The 13,607-nt window shown below is 42.9% G+C and overlaps 1 pseudogene; it reads right to left on the bottom strand.

Moving 5' to 3' along the window:
* Positions 1–12,575: 12,575 nt before the first annotated feature.
* LOC124557229 lies at positions 12,576–12,693 on the bottom strand (annotated as a pseudogene).
* Positions 12,694–13,607: the final 914 nt, after the last annotated feature.

The raw sequence follows: 13,607 nt of genomic DNA, 5'->3' as shown, positions 1-13,607 counted from the left end.
AAGGAATGAAAGAGGAGAAAGACTAATTGAGTTCTGTAACAAGTTTCAGCTAGTAATAGCGAATACCCCGTTCAAGAATCACAAGAGGAGGAGGTATACCTGGAAAAGGCCAGGAGATACGGGAAGATTTCAATTCGATTACATCATGGTCAGACAGAGATTCCGAAATCAGATACTGGATTGTAAGGCGTACCCAGGAGCAGATATAGACTCAGATCACAATATAGTAGTGATGAAGAGTAGGCTGAAGTTCAAGACATTAGTCAGGAAGAATCAATACGCAAAGAAGTGGGATACGGAAGTACTAAGGAATGACGAGATACGTTTGAAGTTCTCTAACGCTATAGATACAGCAATAAGGAATAGCGCAGTAGGCAGTACAGTTGAAGAGGAATGGACATCTCTAAAAAGGGCCATCACAGAAGTTGGGAAGGAAAACATAGGTACAAAGATGGTAGCTGCGAAGAAACCATGGGTAACAGAAGAAATACTTCAGTTGATTGATGAAAGGAGGAAGTACAAACATGTTCCGGGAAAATCAGGAATACAGAAATACAAGTCGCTGAGGAATGAAATAAATAGGAAGTGCAGGGAAGCTAAGACGAAATGGCTGCAGGAAAAATGTGAAGACATCGAAGAAGATATGATTGTCGGAAGGACAGACTCAGCATACAGGAAAGTCAAAACAACCTTCGGTGACATTAAAAGCAACGGTGGTAACATTAAGAGTGCAACGAGAATTCCACTGTTAAATGCAGAGGAGAGAGCAGACAGGTGGAAAGAATACATTGAAAGCCTCTATGAGGGTGAAGATTTGTCTGATGTGATAGAAGAAGAAACAGGAGTCGATTTAGAAGAGATAGGGGATCCAGTATTAGAATCGGAATTTAAAAGAACTTTGGAGGACTTACGGTCAAATAAGGCAGAAGAGATAGATAACATTCCATCAGAATTTCTAAAATCATTGGGGGAAGTGGCAACAAAACGACTATTCACGTTGGTGTGTAGAATATATGAGTCTGGCGATATACCATCTGACTTTCGGAAAAGCATCATCCACGCAATTCCTAAGACGGCAAGAACTGACAAGTGCGAGAATTATCCCACAATCAGCTTAACAGCTCATGCATCGAAGCTGCTTACAAGAATAATATACAGAAGAATGGAAAAGAAAATTGAGAATGCGCTAGGTGACGATCAGTTTGGCTTTAGGAAAAGTAAAGGGACGAGAGAGGCAATTCTGACGTTACGGCTAATAATGGAAGCAAGGCTAAAGAAAAATCAAGACACTTTCATAGGATTTGTCGACCTGGAAAAAGCATTCGACAATATAAAATGGTGCAAGCTGTTCGAGATTCTGAAAAAAGTAGGGGTAAGCCAAAGGGAGAGATGGGTCATATACAATATGTACAACAACCAAGAGGGAATAATAAGAGTGGACGATCAAGAACGAAGTGCTCGTATTAAGAATGGTGTAAGACAAGGCTGTAGCCTTTCGCCCCTACTCTTCAATCTGTACATCGAGGAAGCAATGATGGAAATAAAAGAAAGGTTCAGGAGCGGAATTAAAACACAAGGTGAAAGGATATCAATGATACGATTCGCTGATGACATTGCTATCCTGAGTGAAAGTGAAGAAGAATTAAATGATCAGCTGAACGGAATCAACAGTCTAATGAGTACACAGTATGGTTTGAGAGTAAATCGGAGAAAGACGAAGGTAATGAGAAGTAGTAGAAATGAGAACAGCGAGAAACTTAACATCAGGATTGATGGTCACGAAGTCAATGAAGTTAAGGAATTCTGCTACCTAGGCAGTAAAATAACCAATGACGGACGGAGCGAGGAGGACATCAAAAGCAGACTCGCTATGGCAAAAAAGGCATTTCTGGCCAAGAGAAGTCTACTAATATCAAATACCGGCCTTAATTTGAGGAAGAAATTTCTGAGGATGTACGTCTGGAGTACAGCATTGTATGGTAGTGAAACATGGACTGTGGGAAAACCGGAGCAGAAGAGAATCGAAGCATTTGAGATGTGGTGCTATAGACGAATGTTGAAAATTAGGTGGACTGATAAGGTAAGGAATGAGGAGGTTCTGCGCAGAATCGGAGAGGAAAGGAATATGTGGAAAACACTGATAAGGAGAAGGGACAGGATGATAGGACATCTGCTAAGACATGAGGGAATGACTTCCATGGTACTAGAGGGAGCTGTAGAGGGCAAAAGCTGTAGAGGAAGACAGAGATTGGAATATGTCAAGCAAATAATTGAGGACGTAGGTTGCAAGTGCCACTCTGAGATGAAGAGGTTAGCACAGGAAACGAATTCGTGGCGGGCCGCATCAAACCAGTCAATAGACTGATGACCAAAAAAAAAAAAGGTACATGATGAAAGGCCCCCAGGATGTCGTAAAATTAATATTTATTAAAAAACAAAAGAATGAAACACCAATCGACCAGAATAGTTGCCAAGGACGTTGATTTTGAATGCGCGGTAAGGCGCAGACAAACGATAAAACATTCATTCAATTATTTGTACAGTTTTTTGTTTTTACACACTGTCTCTCGTATGCAGAAGGACGATGAAGATGTGCGATTTTAAATATGAAGTATTACGAGTTCTATGTATCATATGTGTGCCTGAATAATAGTATTATGAACAACAGTATCAAGTATTTTTTGTTTATTGAAGTGAAGTGAAAACAACATAAGGACGATTTTCGTGATTATGACACCCGCCAATGTTCTCGGAGTCCGCAGCCTGCAACTACGACTTAAATATAAGAGAAGTCCGATAGCCAAGAAAAATTCAAATAAACACAGATCATTTCTAATTACGCAATCGTATTATATTCTGCAAAAATGAATTTTCATATGAATATTCAATAATATTGAGTAATAGTAATATTTATTTTTTATTTATTTATTTTATTATTACAACATAGTGACTATGATAAAGAGGAAGACATCAACCACATTTCATTTGTCAGTGTAAACTGGAAGGACAGGTCAACAACATCACTAAGAATTATCAAGTGATTGCAACATGGAGCACTGACCACAATCTTTGTAGGATCTCCGTGTTGCCGTATATAGAACATTACGCAGCTTCTTAGTCGATATGATTGTGACTACAGGAGACGTTCCTGCAAGAGAAGTCAATGATTTTAATGTTGAATGCTGACTGTAATCGCATTTCCTATATTTACATACAAATTATTAAGCTCCTATAGCTAACTATATCTCTATTTTTTATGTCTCACGGTAATAATTTTTCTTCTGACCCATTATGTACGAGAACTATCTAGAAAGTGAGTTCCGATGGTCCGCAAAATCGGCACTACTGTAAAAATGAAGCCGGCCGGTGTGGCCGTGCGGTTCTAAGCGCGTCAGTTTGGAACCGCGTGACCGCTACGGTCGCAGGTTCGAATCCTGCCTCGGGCATGGATGTGTGTGATGTCCTTAGATTAGTTAGGTTTAAGTAGTTCTAAGTTCTAGGGGACTGATGACCTCAGTAGTTAAGTCCCATAGTGCTCAGAGCCATTTGAACCATTTTTTGTAAAAATGAAAAATGTTTTATTTGCAACAGCTAGCCACATCTCCCAGCTAATTATCTTAATAATTCCCGCCCCGACTTAGACATTTGTCCTGGTGTTGCACCAATTTTCAATACCCTTGTCATAGAAGACAGTCGCCAGTGATCTTCGCAGGTCTACAGCTCGTTGTCCGTGCCAAAATGTTGTCTTCATAGTCAGCGGTACGTGCGAGCAGAGATGAAACTCAGGGGATCAATTGCGGTCTGTATTGTGGGAGGCCGGCCAGAGTAGCCGAGCGGTTCTAGGCGCTACAGTCTGGAACCTTACGACCGCTACGGTCGCAGGTTCGAATCCTGCCTCGGGCATGGGTGTGTGTGATGTCCTTGGGTTAGTTAGGCTTAAGTCGTTCTAAGTTCTAGGGGACTGATGACCTCAGCAGTTAAGTCCCATTGTGCTCAGAGCCATTTTTTTGTATTGTGGGTGATCAAACACTTCCCACCGAAACGCTGTAGAAGAAACTTCATTGCCCCTGCAGAGTGCAGCTGAGAATTGTCATGAAGAAGGAACGGCGTGACAGTTTGTTACGTGGGCTGCATAGATTTCAGGCGAAATTCCTCACCAGGCCCTCTTACTTGGAAAAAAATGGCTCTGAGCACTATGGGACTTAACAGCTGAGGTCATCAGTCCCCTAGTACTTAGAACTACTTAAACCTAACTAATCTAAGGACATCACACACATCCATGCCTGAGGCAGGATTCGAACCTGTGACCGTGGCGATCGCGCGGTTCCAGACTGAAGCGGTTAGAACCGCTCGGCCACAGCGGCCGGCTCGTACTTGGAGGGAGACCCTACTTTCTAGGTACATTTACGTGCTCACTGTGTGCTCAGAACTGAAAAGAGCGATGTGACGCGTTCGACGGCGTTCTACAGCCACTGTCCAACACATCTGTGCAAAGGTTCATCGGATTTTTACAGTGGTTTCCATTTTGCGACCGATCGGAACTTACCTTCTGGATAGCCCTCATACGTAGACGGCTGAATCACATCACCTATAGCAATGAAACATATAAAAAAATTGGGATACAACTGACAAAAGGAAGTCCTAACTATCGTGTCGACTAATAGATACAAGAGAAGCTCTGGTTAACGGTCATGTCGAATAAGACATTCTTAACGTTACTTTACGGCTCAGTTTCGGCATGGATGAGACAGGAAGTCAGTCGTAGTCCGAGAAATGAAATATCGTAGCGTGATGTACAGTAATTTAGAGAAAACGTTTTAATTTGTGATAAGTTCCTATGGGACCAAACTACTGAGGTCATTGGTCCCAAAGCATACCCGCTATTGAATCTAACTTAAACTAACTTACGCTCAGGACAACACACACACACACACCCATGCCAGAGGGAGGACTCGAACCTACGACGGGTGGAGCTGCGCGAACCGTGGTAATGCACCCCAGACCGCGCGGCTACCTTGCGCGGCTTAGAGAAAAAACAGGTAGATATAAATCTGGGTGTGCGGGCCGGGAGTTGAGTCATGTTCCTCGCGAATGCATGGGAAACAAAAGAGGGCTAGGATTAGCGGTTAACGACTCTTCCCCGAAAGGGTGTGACACGGACAGCGAAAGAAATCAGGTGTGTCCTTTTCAAGGGAAGCATTTTGGTTAGAACTGGAGGGGGTAGCCTCGGTTATTAACTGGCTTGTCTGACTCTCTCATACTTGAGAAGAAAATAAAATCAACAGCGAAGTTGTGTTTGAATGTCATTCGGGCGAGGAGTCTATGACGGACTCTATAGCGAGCGAAACATTGATTATATGACGATTGAGTATTCACATAAATACGAGCACGTATTTGCTGCTTGGTTTAATTTCACGTTTGGAGTCTCTATTACGAACTATTGCTATTTATGTGAGCTCATGTGAGATATCTAACGGAGAAGATGGACTATAAAATTGTGTGGAACTTGATCACCTTTTTTTATTATACGTAAAGTTTACTTTACGATGTGAGGCACCTATTACCAGTGCATTACATACAGTTTTCGCAACTATTGTGTTCTCAAGTGTTAGCTCATTTACATGAGGCTTCCTTCTCTTCACCACTTGAGGATACAATCTAATTTGTGCGAAGTAAATTGTTTATTGATAGAAACATCTACATTCAGTATAAGTTACTGGCGTACCTGCATTCATGCCTGATATTTTAAAAGTTTATTCAGATTATCGAATGTTGATTTAATGGGGCTGAGGCGATGATGAATTTTCACCCCTAAATATCTCGAGCTCACTAAAATCAAGCATTCTGCACGTTGTAGGTGGATTCGACTACGGCTCTGTATTCGTAACTGATACTGAATATTGCGGAGGAACAACAAGCGGTGTACACCAGAAACAGTGAGAGTAGACATGCAGATATTACCAGAAACAGTGAGAATAGACATGCACATCTTATAATTATCTGCTGTGGAAAGCTCTGGAGCAGGTTCCAGTGAGACTCGTGGGGCCAAACAAAAGCCCAAGTAACTAAAAAGATAGCGAAAGCGGCACCAAGCCACCGAAGTGGCAAAAGATTGTTGGGTTTGCATAACCCTGGGACTCTACGTCATTTATTCAGTACGACGACAGGCACCTATCACGCTTGTCTGTCACGTGTTAGAGACAAAGAGATCTATCTGACGGGCGATGGTAGATAATAATTAGATCAGCCACGGTCTTATTGCAAGCGTGGCTGACTGCACGTATTACATAATCATCTTCCAAAATAACAAATCATTTCCATTTACAGCATTCGGGTGTTTCATGGAAATAATGTTGTTTGATTTTGTAAGAATTCATCATAACTACTGTGATATGGTGTGATGAACCAGTGACTCCCTCGTAAAATTATACATACGAAATCTGTCACTTCGTTATATACAGAAAGGGACGACAACATAAACTTTACAGAGGAGCCTTTTATAAGACTTTAACTTCATGCAGTTTGTTTTGTGTAAAATTTTAGATAATTCATAACTGGCGTTTTTCAAGTACTTAGCACGGGAGACAGCAGAGCACCTATGCGACGAACGTGAGTTGCGGGGATTCACAAGCTTGCTAACACTATCTCCCCCTCCCCACCATAACAGAACCAGAACACTGTCTAGCCCATGATGTGTCATTGCAGTCTACAGTGCCACAAAACTTCAAAAATGGTTCAACTGGCTCTCAGCACTATGGGACTTAACATCGGAGGTCATCAGTCCCCTAGAACTTAGAATTACTTAAACCTAGCTAACCTAAGGACATCACACACAGCCATGCTCGAGGCAAGGTTTCGAACCTGCGACCGTATAGGTCGCGCGGTTCCAGACTGAAGCGCCTAGAACCGCTCGGCCACACGGACTGGCCCACAAAACTTAACAAAATAGAAAATATAATGCGAAGTAACTATTCATATACCACAAAAATGAAATGAATGGATAATAATGATGATAAGAAGTGATGGAGGGAGGGAGGCAGGGAGGGAGGAGGAGGGGGAGGAGGAGGAGGATGGGGAGAAGAATTAGAAGTTGCTCAGGTCAAATATGCCCAAGGACAGCACCAGAAATAACTGGATACTTGTTAAATACCGTATTTTACGGATTATAAGAACAATTCTTTTCTTCGAAAAACTGCCTCCAAAATTCAGGTGCGTCTTATACTGGAAATTAATATTAAAATGTTCAGTGTTTGATTTAAAATTCCCGCCAGTCTTGAAAATGGTCATATGTTCGATGCCGCATATTTCCATATGGGAACATTGGATTCAACTGGCGGCAGTAGTGCACACCAATGTGACGAACGTGAGTTGCTGCTGGGATTAGCAAGCATGCTAAAACTTTCGCTCCCCCCCCCCCCCCCCCCTCCCGAACTACAGACCCAGAACACTGTCTAGCCTATGATGCGTCATTGAAGTCTACGGTGCCAGTGAACCTGATTTGAAAGTGATTTTTGTTCCCAGCAACAGCTAGTTTCGTAATGGAAAAAGAAATAAAAAAGGTATTCGTATGATGCGTTCTGTAAGCAGAAAGTTACAGCATATACAGAAGAACATGGAAACAGAGCAGCGGAGCGGCATTTCGGCCCTCTACCAACAGAAAAAACCATTCGTGACTGGCGGGCTAGTAAAGAAGAATTGAAAAAAATTAGGAATATTAAATGTGCAAATAGAGGACTGAATGAGAAATGGGCAAAGCTAGAAGATGACGCACTAAAATTGATTCAAGGACACCATCAAATTGGCACTGAAATTAATACACACATCAAAAATGTTTTGCATCACCCCGGTTCCCGTAACTCCTGAACATAGACGTTGACTGTGGATATTGTATGACAGACCCAGTCCCCTTGACTGTCCAGAGATGACACTAAATCCGCCCAAAGATGTAAACAATCATGCATGAGCAGCGCCTATTAGACGGAGGGGGTCCGACAGTCGATCAGCTCCAGTCATTCCACCAGGAAGGAGCTACACGGCTCGTGTTGTCAATAACCATGTCTAGACGGTCAAGACCGCGGTTCGATCGCGTCCACATTCTTACTTTGTGCCAGGAAGGGCTCTTAACAAGGGAAGTTTCCAGGTGTCTCGGAGTAAACCAAAGCAATGTTGTTCGGACATGGAGGAGATACAGAGAGACAGGAACTGTCGATTACATGCCTCACTCAGGCCACCTAAGGTCTACTACTTCAGTGAATGACCGCTACCTACGGATTATGGCTCGGAGGAACCCTGATAGCAACGCCACCATCTTGAATAATGTTTTTCGAGCAGCCACAGGACGTCATGTTACGACTCAAACTGTGCGCAATAGGCTGCATGATGCGCAACTTCACTCCCGACATCCATGGCGAGGTCCATCTTTGCAAACACGACAATATGCAGCTCTGTACAGGTGGGCCCAACAACATGCCGAATGGAACGCTCAGGATTGGCATCACGTTCTCTTCACCAATGAGTGTCGCATATGCCTTCAACCAGACAATTGTTGGAGACGAGTTTGGAAGTCACCCGGTCAGGCTGAACGTCTCAGACACACTGTCCAGCGAGTGCAGCAAGGTGGAGGTTCCCTGCTGTTTTGGGTTGGCATTATGTGGGGCCGAAGTACGCCGCTGGTGGTCATGGAAGGCGCCGTAACAGCTGTACGATACGTGAATACCATCCTCCGACCGATAGTGCAACCATAACGGCAGCATATTGGCGAGACATTCGACTTCATGGATGACAATTCACGTCCCCATCGTGTACATCTTGTTAATGACTTTCTTCAGGATAACGACATCGCTCGACTAGAGTGGTCAGCACGTTCTCCAGACAGGAACACTATCGAACATTCCTGGGATAGGTTGAAAAGGGCTGTTTATGGTCGATGCGACCCACCAACACCTCTGCAGGATCTACGCCGAATTGCCGTTGAGGATTGGGACAAGCTGGACCAACAGTGCTTTGGTGAACCTATGGATAGTATGCCACGACGAATATAGGCATGCATCAATGCAACAGGACGTGCTACTGGGTATTAAAGGTACCGGTGTGTACAGCAATCTGGACCACCACCTCTGAAGGTCTCGCTGTATGGTGGTACAACATGCAACATGTGGTTTTTATGAGTAATAAAAAGGGCGGAAATGATGTTTATGTTGATCTCTATTCTAATTTTCTTTACGGGTTCAGGAATTCTCGGAACCGAGGTAATGGAAAACTTTTTTGATGTGTGTACAAAAATTATTCAAATACTCTGTCGCAAGCTGGCGCTACAGCGGAACTTAAACTTGAAGGGTGGAGTGGGTTGGTGCTACAGGTTTATGAAGCGTCGTGGACTTGGCATGGGAACCAAGCCCAAAGTATCTCAGAAAATGCCATAAGAATATGAAGACAGAATATTAGCTTTCCATCGCTTCATTATTCAACATCGAAAGAAAACCAGTATGGAACTAACAGGAATAGCTCATATGGACGAAACTCTTCTGACATTTGATGTGCCGAGTAACAGAACTGTTGCCATGAAAGGTGCTAAAACTGTAACTATAAAAACAAGTGGACACGAAAGTGCTCTACACTTTTTGCTCATTGGCGTTATACTGACGGTACTAAACTTAATCCAATGATCATTTTCAAGCGCGTTGGTGTTCACGTAAATGAGTTGTAAGGACGAGGCTGGTATGAAATTACGGATTACCAGAATATATGAGAGAAGAAAAAGTGCTTTATTGAAGATGAGTACTCTTCTTGTGCTAGATCAGTTCAGTAGTCATTTGAAAAGTTCTGTGAAAGAAAAATTGAGACAGGGAAACATAGAGCTTGTTGTTATTCCGGGAGGACTTACTGCAACCTCTTGATGTCTCGATAAATAAACCATATAAAGTGTATGTGTGAGAGAGGAATGGAACAAATGGATGATGAATGAAATACAACATGAATTCACGACAAAGGGAGCTTTGAAACGACCGTCAACCAAACAAATGTGTCTGTGTATAAAACAGGCGTGGCCTAGAGTGAGAGATGATATTCACGTTAATTTTTTCAAGAAGTGAGGCGTAAGTGACGCTCCCGATGGCAGTGAAGACCATTTTATACATGAAGAGGACAACGATGACAAATAGGAGGAGGAGTAGGAGGAAGAAGAAAGTTCAGATGACGATTTTCAGGGATTTTAAAGTTCAAAATGGTTCAAATGGCTCTGAGCACTATGGGACTCAACTGCTGTGGTCATAAGTCCCCTAGAACTTAGAACTACTTAAACCTAACTAACCTAAGGACATCACACACATCCATGCCCGAGGCAGGATTCGAACCTGCGACCGTAGCAGTCGCACGATTCCGGACTGCGCGCCTAGAACCGCGAGACCACCGCGGCCGGCTTTTAAAGTTCAGTTCGGTTTTTTTAAACTAAGAATTTTTTTAGTCTGGCTTTGCAATACAGTAATAAAATGGTAAAAATGTTATTTTTTTTAAAAATTGCTTGAAGATTTAGGTGTGTCTTATAGTCTGTACCGTCTTATAGTCTATATAACACGACAAGCCATTAGGAAACCATGGTAAATCTTGGCATATTTTCGACTTACATCTCTGGTCATATTTTACACAAGAGATCATGATTTATGTTTAGATAATGTACTTACGGACAATGGTTACTGCGTCCAAACTTTCTCTCTGACGTGTTTTGGGTCATATTTCCGGAATATCGTTCGCGTTATTTGGGTCATAAAAATGCAAACCCCAGTAGTGCCGTATACCCTACAGATGAAATATGCATGGTGATGGCATGTCTGCGTCAGTTTCTGTCATTTAGTTACACAGTGGGATGCACGGAGCTGTAATTTCATGTGATTTTAATACGTAGTGATGAGCTTAAAATTTAAATGGCAATTCTTTTTCCGGAATCAGATTTACACTTTGTCGCCTCACAGCCAAACACAGCAGGTAGTATAATATTTAATCTGAATAGTAAAATACTTCAGCGCATAGCACCACTAGACCTTCTCTGTTAGCTGCTTTAGAGATTTTTGTAACTATGAAAAAGAAAGCAACAGCAAATAACTCGTTTGAATATACCGAGATTTTCAAGATACGTGCGGACCGTCGTGAATTCAGAGACTATTTTAGTGAAATTCCTCTTAATTTTCCATGTCTAGCGTGTGTCTCAATGGGTCAGTGCAAGAAAATCTGAGGAATACGTGCTCAATCCCATGCATGATAAGTCCAGTATATTTTCAAACACTAATATGAATCGAAAAGTTGTTAACTCCTTTACGCGAAAATTCCACACTATACCTTATGGGTGAGGTTACCCACCCATCTAGTACGTCTGCTTTGTTACGATGGTAAAATATGTATCATCTGTCCTGTCGCGGAGACGAGTTTAATATGTCTGTCCATGCTTATTTAATTTCTTATCGTATTTTTTCGCGGCTACCGGAAACGAGTTTCGTGTCTTTACTGAGAGGGACAAGTTTCGTCACGAAATAAAGCTGACCATGTGCCTACTACGAACAAGTGTCACTGAAGTAATAACAGTACAAATCAAATTCCTTTGTTTTATTGTCCCTCGTTGCACGTAACACACTACCCTATCGATCGCCAAACCCATACAGTATTGTGTTAACATTTAAGCTCATTTCGCATTTATACTGAAGTAACCACCGCTACGTTGCGTTTGCACATTAATTTAACAGGTTATCACTGATCACAGAAGCTTTTTAAGTTCTACTATAAATAAGCTGGCCGGTGTGGCCGATCAGTCCTAGGCGCTTCAGTCTGGATCCGCGCGACCGCTACGGTCGCAGGTTCGAATCCTGCCTCGGGCATGGATGTGTGTGATGTCTTTAGGTTAGTTAGGTTTAAGTAGTTTAAGTTCTAGGGGACTGATGACCTCAGCTGTTAAGTCCCAGCCCGCATCTCGTGGTCGTGCGGTAGCGTTCTCGCTTCCGACGCCCGGGTTCCCGGGTTCGATTCCCGGCGGGGTCAGAGATTTTCTCTGCCTCGTGATGGCTGGGTGTTGTGTGCTGTCCTTAGGTTAGTTAGGTTTAAGTAGTTCTAAGTTCTAGGGGACTTATGACCACAGCAGTTGAGTCCCATAGTGCTCAGAGCCATTTTTTGTTAAGTCCCATAGTGATCAGAGCCATTTGAACCATTTGAACCCATGCACACCTGTCAGTAACAATGTTGAGGTGACACTGTTGTTGCCATGGCGAAGCATGAAGTAGCCTATAACAAAACTGACACAGCTGTCCTGACAAACTGCGAGGTGGGGATGTGACGTTTTTCGTGCACCTTGGGGCACTTCACACACATTTTTCAGTGACAAAAACTGAAAGCACTCCGCCATCAGGCCACAACTGGCCCATCGGGACCATCCCACCGCCGTGTCATCCTCAGATGAGGATGCGGATAGGAGGGGCGTGTGGTCGGCACACCGCTCTCCCGGTCGTTACGATGGTTTTCTTTGACCGGAGCCGCCACTATTCGGTCGAGTAGCTCCTCAGTTAGCATCACGAGGCTGAGTGCACCCCGAAAAATAGCAACAGCACATGGCGGCCCGGATGGTCACCCATCCAAGTGCCGGCCACGCCCGACAGCGCTTAACTTCGGTGATCTGACGGGAACCGGTGTATCCACTGCGGCAAGGCCGTTGCACAAAAACTGAAAACTGCCATTTAATTTTTAAAACAACAAATTATACTGATACAACTAATTACTGACTCATTACGCGGACGCTAACGGTAAAACATCTTATTACAATGACATATCGCGAAACCACCTATAGCAAGTAATGCCACTGTGCATTATCGTGCAGGGTGTCATAGACCAACCCTTACCATGCCAATGCTTTTTATTGAAAAAATGGGTTTTTAGTGAAAAATGACGTTTCCTACAAAACGTAGAGAACGGGGTCACCAGTGAAACTCACATTTTCTCGAATTTGTTGTAAACTGCAGGCAATGAGGCATGCAGATGGGGTTCAAATGCAAAGATCGTCAAAATTTCTTTGGTGCAATAAAGCTCTCGAACCAGAAACATTTTGTTTACAGTACGTTTTGTGCGTTGCGCCGATTCGTATCATCGAGAAAGCATATCCATATTCCTTATAACATACGTAACGCCTAAGGAAAGTAAAAGGTAATTTATAAGGTAATAATTATGCTTCAAAATGCAATTTTGAAACTGTAGGGTTGAAAATGCTAGTCCTTTTGTATCGTATTTTAAATATAATTTTTTGCCTTTTCTAAGTGAAAAGACGTGACTTTTATTCTATAAATAATGTTCCAGTAAGTGATTTATTAGGAAAGAACACAATTACCACCTGTAGCTTCCTTTATTACACCGAAGAGCTAAAGATAATGGTACACCTGCGCAATATCGTGTAGGGCCCACACGAGCACGCAAAAGTGCCGCAACACGACGTGGCATGGACTCAACTAATGTCTGAAGTAGTGCTGGTGGGAACTGACACCATGCATCCTGCAGTGCTGTCCATAAATACGTAAGAATACGAGAGGATGGAGATCTCTTCTGAACAGCACGTTGCAAAGTATTCCAGATGTGCTCAA

The sequence above is a fragment of the Schistocerca americana genome, chromosome X (assembly GCF_021461395.2).
Source record: "Schistocerca americana isolate TAMUIC-IGC-003095 chromosome X, iqSchAmer2.1, whole genome shotgun sequence".
Taxonomy (NCBI): domain Eukaryota; kingdom Metazoa; phylum Arthropoda; class Insecta; order Orthoptera; family Acrididae; genus Schistocerca; species Schistocerca americana.
Note: the sequence above shows the minus strand (reverse complement) of the source record. Positions and strands in the feature narration are given on the sequence as shown.